The sequence below is a fragment of the Morus notabilis genome, unplaced genomic scaffold, assembly GCF_000414095.1.
Source record: "Morus notabilis unplaced genomic scaffold, ASM41409v2 Scaffold337, whole genome shotgun sequence".
Taxonomy (NCBI): domain Eukaryota; kingdom Viridiplantae; phylum Streptophyta; class Magnoliopsida; order Rosales; family Moraceae; genus Morus; species Morus notabilis.
Window position 1 is genome coordinate 490,189 of NW_010359286.1, and position 9,037 is coordinate 499,225.

Below are 9,037 nucleotides of genomic sequence, written 5' to 3' on the forward strand. Positions count from 1 at the left end.
GTTGCCGCCGTTGGGGGGGGGGGGGGGGGGGTTATAGGTCAAGTTCATCCTAGCCATACACATAGGCTAGTGCCCTAAGCATTGCTTAATACTCAATTGGGATTGATTTAGATTTTTTTAAATATATATATATATATATTAGTGGGGTAGCTCATTTATCAATTTTTATATATGAACTTCAAACTAGCCCACCAAGAAAACCATGAGATTCCTCAAAAGTTGCCGTGTATTAGTTGGCTTTATAAAATGTCATGAACATTCATCAATTTGAAACTAAAATGGCTCTTAATTTGTTAATTTTTTCTTTTTGTTTTTTGTTTTCCTAATAAGAAAAGGTTGTAAGGACATCCACGGTGTACTCGGATAAATTCATTGTATCATTGCGTAATTCACCAAACATGTCGGGATCGGTAAAAATTCAAGACCTTAACAAGAATCACTATAAAAATTTTCATAACCGCATTGTTAAAATATAAAATTATTATTGGCCCACCTCTGAATAGCTTAAATTTTTTGAATGGATTGATAAACTAACATGGTATTAGAGCGGAATGTCCTAAGTTTAAACTCCCGTAATTACACTTTTTATCCCCATTTAAAATTATCATTATGTGTTAGGTCTTTAATATATCTCGGACTTAAATATTCACGTGTTGGGCTTTTCAATTAATTTACCCACACGATTGCCCATTGTCCAGCCCACACGTGAGGGGGAGTGTTAAAGTATAAAACTATTGTTGGCCCACCTCCTAATAGCTTAAGCTTTTAGGATGGATTGATAAACTAATGCGCATGATATATTTTCTTAAATTGTGCATGTATGTACCATTTGTATGTTCGTAGCAATTGAGAAACTCATACTAATTCGCCTCACGAACAAAATTTGGTGTATTTTCTTTATAAGTTAGGGTCTTTTCTCGTAAGATCAGTTTATGATCGTTAAATCTTATTAAAATCACATCACATTAAAAAATTATATAAAATATACAATTTTTTATACAAATTTAACAATTGAAAAATTGAGTCGTTTTAGAAGTTACTTTTTGAGTGCCTACTAGAGAAATGTCGTATTAAGTATTCACCATAATTTGTCTGTCGGCTGATGATTCTTTTGTACATGAAATAAAGAAATTCCTTTGGTAGGACAAAAAAACTAAAATGGAAATATGGTCAATTCTTATTTTTAGTCATTAAATATGTATTATAAACTATCTATTTTACATTTTTTTTAATTTAATAAAATTTTGATTAGATTTATTAACGATTAAAAATTAAAAAGTGTTACCAAAAAATGTCCTTGAAAATAAATATCTGGCCTAAAATGTCCTAATCTGTGGTATATCCACCTAGTACTGTCGATAAATATATAAATATATATAGAAACAAAATTTTGGGCGTCAACATCAAAAGACAGGAACTGAAAGAGACATTTCATTGAAAAATACGCATAGAAAAACAATTTGGGTCATGGGCTGGGCTACCTAATATCAACTTGCATGATCTTGCCGAAGATGAAAGGATGTATCTTTGATCGGAATGGTCACTAAAACAAGTGGCACTCTTTAAATATTTTACAATGTTGCGTGTGTAGTCTCAACTCTTTGTCACAAGGAGAGAGAGAGAGAGAGAGAGAGAGAGAGAGAGAGAGAGAGAGAGAGGTAAGGTCTTGATCATCAAACACTTTACAAAACCTCCTCAACAATAAATAAATAAACACTTTGCTAATGGGGCATTTATTGGTGGTAATAAATAGTCTATATATACCACCATCTTTTGTGACTTTAGAGGGGGAGGTAAGTAGTCACCTAACAAGTGTGTGATATATTTCAATTGTTACCATTGACAATTATCTATTAATCTATAACAATTTAATAATACATAGTGATAAGAATTTAATTTTATTAATTTTTATAAATTTATTATAATTACTAGATCAATATCTCAAGTTAAAACAACAATATCATCCATAGATAAATATTAAATTTAATGAACTTCATCATAACTTTTTGTTGGATTGTTTGGTGTATAACACGTACGTTGGTCTGAGTTTCTGACTTTGATCTGCGTTGAATTAACTAGTGGACTTATTATAAATTGAAAGATTCTATTTCGTACACTGTTGGAAATGGTTTGTTTAAATGAGCCATCTTCCGTCTTTAATGGTTTGTTTAATAGCTCTCCTCTTTAATTTTCTTTTTCTTTTTCAACAAAGCAGCAGCCGGCAGATATCAAACATTTACTTAGAATCCTTGTATATATTAGCAACTGATCAAGACTACTTAAAGTATTAACTTTTCGCGTTTGTTTGATAAAAGTTTTGAAAACGGAAATAAAAACAAAAAATAAATGATCAAATTTTAAATTCAAGATAAGATCTGTAGCAATTCATCAACATGATCAATATAAAGTGTGATCTTGAAAAGTAAAGAAAGGACCATAATCACCAAAAATGTCGGTATACAAAGCAGTATCTTAAAAATAAAAGTGAAAAGTGTAACATAATAATTTAACGAGCATAACCTTACAAGCGAGAAGTGTAACATAACATCACTCATACGAGGAAATTAGTTATCCAAACTCCTGCACTTTTTGAATATCAATGTTGTATCAAATATAATATTACATTTCTCACTTTCTATATGTTTATGGCAGAACGATCACGTCCGTACAGTCCGGCAAAGAACCTAACAACTTGTTAAAGAGTACAATTGATCTTACACCACTCTTGCATATTATTTACTTTCATGACATGATATAGTATTGGAATAGCTAGGTGGCCCAATAAGGTAGGCTATGTGGAGTCACAAACTATGCGATATGGTACTTCTTTTTAGCCCGAACAATTTACCTACATACATAGCACAAACTAAAATGAGATGGTACTAAGTGAAGGCTTGTTTGAAACCAAAAGAGAATTATGTGGCCTTTGAAAATCACGAGGGAAATAGCTTACTCGTGAAGATTACACATAATCTTAATCACAAAGAACATAATTATTAACAGAAATTCATACAGTATTAGAAAAGATTTTGCCCAAAAGAGAACTTACTCAAAATTTAATTTCTTCAAAAGGGAATGATTTTATGCTCTGCCAAGGAAATTAAATCGACTCATTAACATACAGATAGATAAGTAATACTAGAGTAACTTAAAACCTGTTTGGATTAGTTTAAAAAAGTTATTTTTAGTTTACAATTTAACGTGCATAATCTTACAAGCGAGAAGTGTAACATAACATTACTCTTACGAGGAAATTAGTTATCCAAACTCTTACACTTTTTGAATATCAATGTTGTATCAAATATAATATTACATTTCTCACTTTCTATATGTTTATGGCAGAACGATCTGGTCCGTACAGTCGGATAACTTTAAAGTATTTTTAACTAAATCGACTCAGTAACGTAGGGATAGATAAGTAATACTAGAGTAACTTAAGGCCCATTGGGATTAGTTTTTAAAAAGTTGTTTTTAGTTTACTTAGTCTAAAAACCGCTTTTGAATCTGTTTAGATGGATAATTTTAAAGTACTTTTGACTTTTTTAAACATTTATAGATTATGAAAAGCTTTTTTTATTTATATTTTTAACTTTTTATTTTTGAACAACAAATTAAATATTTTGTCAACATCCTTTCATTACATTATTTTTTTATAACAATAAGTGTTTTTGACTTTTTTTTTTTTACCTAATCAAGTTCAAAAGCTCTTTTAAATATAAAAATATTCTTTCAAGCACTATTTAAATGCTAATTAAAAAGTCCCAATTTATGATTATCTTCTTCTACTATTTGAAAGTACAAGTACAAATTATTCCAAATGGACTCTAAGTCTCTCTCTTAATTGCATTGTGCATAAACTATTGTGCAAAACTTTACAACATAAGCTTTGTTTTTTTATTTATTTATCCTCGAATGTGTTGCAACCTGAATGTGCATATGTCACATTATAAAACTAGCGACTGTTTTAGAGTCTGAATGAACAACCGTCGCTAGCATTTCCTTTCCCCTAATATTATTTCCCCAGTGTGATTTAAGTTATCATTCGTTAAAGGGAAACTGGCATATCCTTTGGTGTCGTTTATCAGATAGCGGTTCCCCACCCCCCAACTTTTATCGTTTAGTCCAATTTCTCTATTCCTTTAACGTCGTTTATTTGATTTTAGGTCGTTGACCATTCATTGTCGTTTAACATTATATTCACGTGCCTTTGACTCTTTTGTCTCTTTCTCTCTCTCTCTGTTTTTTTTTTTTTTTTTTTTTTTCCTAAAGGAGTCTTGAAATTCCTGAAACGTGCTGCAAGTCTTTTTGGGACTACAAATGCGTGAAGTAACGACATGTCGTTCAATTCAGCCATTTTCTTTATTTATTTCTTTGTGGCGCTATGTTTTTTACTCATTTGGATGTCGTTTATTCGATTTCAGGTCGTTGATCACTCATTGTCGTTTAATATCATACGTTCGGCTCTTTTTTTTTTTTTTTTTTTTTTTTTTTTTTGCTAGAAGAGATTTGAAACGTTTGAAATGTGCTGCAAGTTTTTGGGCTCTATAAATTCCCTGAAAAAACGACCTGTCGTTCAAAATGTGTTACGGGTACTTGTTTTTAGTGTTGGTTTAGGAACTACAAAGGTCACGTCGTTTTAATGTAGTGCTTTGTCAAAAATACGGCATGTTGTCTAGGAGAACTAAAATGTTGTTTCTTGTCGTTTGTCTAAGTATTGTATACACGACAAGTCATCTTCTCTCTTTCTCACCGTTGGTTCTAATTTTGTACGTAATAAACCGTGAATTTTTCTTGGATATTTACCAGCAAATCAAATTTTTGTAGGTATTTTTTTAGCGGGAAATTGTAACATATAGGCCGAATCTCTCCACTGATGAAGGTAAATAGCAGTTTTAAGTTTGATAAAATTAAATAACACTTTACAACTTAATTTGACTAAATTGTCCTTTATTTCCTCTCTTCCTTCTTCTAGATCTAAATCTATATCTTTCTCTCCTCTTATCCATCTCTAAATTTTTTTAGGTATTCTTTTAGCGGGAAATTGTAGCATATAGGCTATCTCTCGACTAAGGTAAATAACAGTTTTAAGTTTGATAAAATTAAATAACACTTTACAACTTAATTTGACAAAATTGTCCTTTATTTCCTCTCTTTCTTCTTCTAGATCTAGATCTACATCTTTCTCTCCTCTTATCCATCTCTCCCTCCCTCTCTCTCTCTCTCTCTCTCTCTCTCTCTATCTCCCTCTCTCTTCTCCCAACCGGCTTTCTATCCTCCTCCTCCGGCGTCATGACAGAACGTCGTTGCTGTTGTCATCGAGGTTGTGAGCATCGCTGTTAATCATTGTTGTTTGTTCTCTCTCCTTCCTACTATTCCTTTTTCTCTTTTCCACTTGTCGATCCTCTCCTTCCGGTAGTTGTTCGGAGTATTTAGGTCAGGGCTTTTACTCCCCATGAAAGTCTGATTGTAATGGGACCAGAGTTGTACACCGATGACGCTGGAAGCGGTGACTTTTGCGAGGAAAAACGCAAAACTCCGGCGGGCCTCAGGGGCGTGATCCGACGAGCACTGAGGCTGTTAATTGTTTTATGGACTTTGTTTGTCTACACACCAAGAGTGCATAGGAATAAGAATCACGATAATTGGAGGTCAGACAATGAAGTAATTGCATTTTGAAGCTGTGGGTTTTCCGACCATTGACAGTAAATGCTTAACTCACTTGGTAAATGAAACCATCCAAACATTGCATGTGTTCTTAGTAAATGAAAAATTTACCATGTAAATGGATCATTTACGAAATAGTAAATGAATTATTTACCGTAAATGATTCATTTACTGTAACATCTTGAAAAAAAAAATTGGTAAATGGCCTATTTATTAAAATACTTTTGATAAATATTATGATCCGACGACAACTCTGGTGACAGGTTCCGACGAGGACTGTAACTCCGGTGATTGCTTTTGAGATGGCAATGGCGGCTCTGGCTACAGTTCCAACGAAAGATACTAATTGTGAGAAAGGAGAGAAGGAAAAAAACATGGGGTATTTTAGGAATTTTCTTAGTTGTAAATGTGCATTTACAACAATTATGTTATTTATTTCTACAAACAAACTTTTATGGTCAAGTAATTTTAACCTATTCCCCACATTCTCCCTTTTTTAGCTCTATTATGGTTTGGATTTACTGATAAATCCATGTATTTACCAATCCGAGATGGCAACATCGACAATATGACTTTATTGATAATTAAATCTGAAATTTACTGGTTGCAACTAGATCTACTAGCAAGTTTGGGATTTCCAGGTGCAAGTATCGGGAATCAGATTTACCAATAAATCTCTTATTCAGCGCTCTTGTCAGCGAGGTGGATTTACAGGTAAATCCTGAATCTATTGATAGCGCCTGTGATACGGCTTTACCAATAAATCTGGAATTTACAGGCCACGTCTGGATTTATTGGCAAATCAAGGATTTATTGGCAAATCAAGGATTTATTGGGTCTTGGCACATGTAACGAGATTTACTTATAAATACAGTATTATCGGTTGCCAGTATTAATTAATACTGGTGGACCTGAAAAAGAAAAAGAGTTGAGAGTATTTCTAATTATATTAAATTATATTATTTACTACATATTCAGAAAAAAAAAAAAATGTTACTATTTACTAAACATCATCTTAAATGTGTTATTTCACTCATTCGCACATATTTCTATCAGTTAGCTTCCCCCTCTAAGCTGGATTAAAAGTAATTAATACCGAGAGTGTCACTCGCGGTGCTCCGGGTTGTGCGGTTTTGGGTTGCGTGTTTAGAATATCTTGAATTGCTTTTTATTGCGTTTTCTTGTTAAGCGGAGGATTTATTTGTTTCTCAAATTATTTAAAAATAATATTGGGTTGCTTCCAAAGATCAACTTCTATATATATATATATATATATGTATGTTTATTTAATTGATACGTGAAACCTATATAACATTTCTTGATTAATTCTTAATAAGGCACATCAGCGTGAATGCAGGCTTACTTGAAGTTGTCAAATACACGGCGTCAACCAGATTTTCTATTGCGACTTTATACCTTGTAATGGGGTACTGAACACCGTGAAAATTATTATACATTAGCAATAGCATAACACGGAAAAATATCAAATTAAGAGAAATAAAACAGTGAATTTAGAGGGAGTGACAAAAAAAAAAAAAAGTGACGTTAGTATTTTTTAACAAATTAATTAGAGGAGATGTCCCGTTATTTATTAAGCGGTACATTAATAGAAGAAATTTAAAGAACATAAATGGATGTTAATCATTGGGGAATCTTGTTGAGCTTCCGGTAGGCATAGTCCTTGAATATCTTAGGTCCCGTTCATTTCACCGATTCGAGTTTAGAATTTGAATTTTGCTACAGTAAAAAAATTATCAAAAACAGTTACATTTAACTTTTTTACTACAGTATAAAACTCTCACGTAAAGTTACATCTCAATTCAAATTAAAAACTCAAATCAGCGAACTAAACGGGCCCTTAGACTTGTATTTTGGAGGATTTTGGTCGTTGAGAAGCTAGGGGGTATGGGTCCAACCACAAACTCCGGTGGTGACTCTAAAAATACAGGCCATGACATTCTTGCATTCTCCTTATTCACTGTGGTTCTGTGCAATACGCTCTTGTAATACCCATTGCTTGCAACCTGCGTTATGCAATTCCCATGCAATTAATTCATATATACACTCATATATACGTTCTATATATATTCTACTTATTTTGTATATCCATATATACGTTGAGAACAATTATAAATAACTTTAGTTTTTCTCTCCAACTCATCTGATTAACTTACTCAATTACGACCACGGCGTGACATGATCATAAGGTACAGGGACTACTCTCTACCAATTGTGATTCTCAACAGTCAACACCAATAATGTTTTGCTTAGCATTTTTCATATATAATTAATATAGGACTAAGTAGCTCAAGCGAATTGTGGTGTTAAAGTTATATGCTTAACATCGGTCATAAGCAATTGTTAATGGGATAGCATATAGTTGCAGTTTCACACTTAACTAGTAGAGTCCGAATCCCTCCCCCTCAAGTTTAAAAAAAAAAAAAAGAAAAAAAGACTCATTATAAGCGCCGATCAGTTTTCCAAAATCACACAAAAAATTTGTAAAATATGCATCAAATTATGGCACGTACGTACCTCAATCTGATCGCCCATGTGTACGATAATAGCATTAGGGACGTACTTAGCTTCGATCCAGTGATCGTCTTTGAGAACTTGGAGGCCAGGGTGTTAGAAATCAATGATTTGGTGAAAACCATCACCCAAAAGTCAAGAATATTCATGTTAGATCATCAAGAATTAATAAATTTATAAGCGGGAGCATACCTGAATTCATATTAGCTGATTTCTCTCTAGAGTCGTGTAATTTATCTTCCAGAGTAACACGTTTTCCCAGAGAACCCTATAACTTTCTCTCTATACTCTCTCTGATGATGGAATGTCAGAGGGAATAGAATGTAACGTGCGATCTGGGGACCATAACCACTATATATAGATAACTTCCTTGTTATCTTTTTGTATTTCTATTTTAACCCATCATGAAAATAGAAATTACCCTTAAGTCTTTATACATTAAAGGCTCACACCCTATTAGATACATTAAAGCTCAAAATACCCAAACCTTAGTAGCTCACTTTTAATTGAGCTTAACTTTATATGACAACCCGCAATACATAATTATTCACATATAAGTCTAACTTTGGATTAAAGATCCAACACAGGAACCTCATTCGGGACTAGAATTGTGAGTGTCGACATGTCGGTGTGCGTGAGAACCCCGAGTGCTAGGTCCGGCCGTGGACATGGCGGATAGTAATTAATCTTCATCAGATAGTACTCCAGCTCCTCCCCTCCTAATGCTTCTTTCAAAGTGTTCGCTTCCAAACCCTAACCCTAGCGACAGACTCCAGAACACCTCATCTGCGAACCCTCTCACATGCTTCGCGTACTCCTCGTTCACATCTCTAATTAACAT

At 33.2% G+C, this 9,037-nt stretch overlaps 1 pseudogene; it reads right to left on the reverse strand.

The window, feature by feature from the left end:
- Positions 1-6,540: 6,540 nt before the first annotated feature.
- Positions 6,541-9,037, reverse strand: LOC112090814 (annotated as a pseudogene).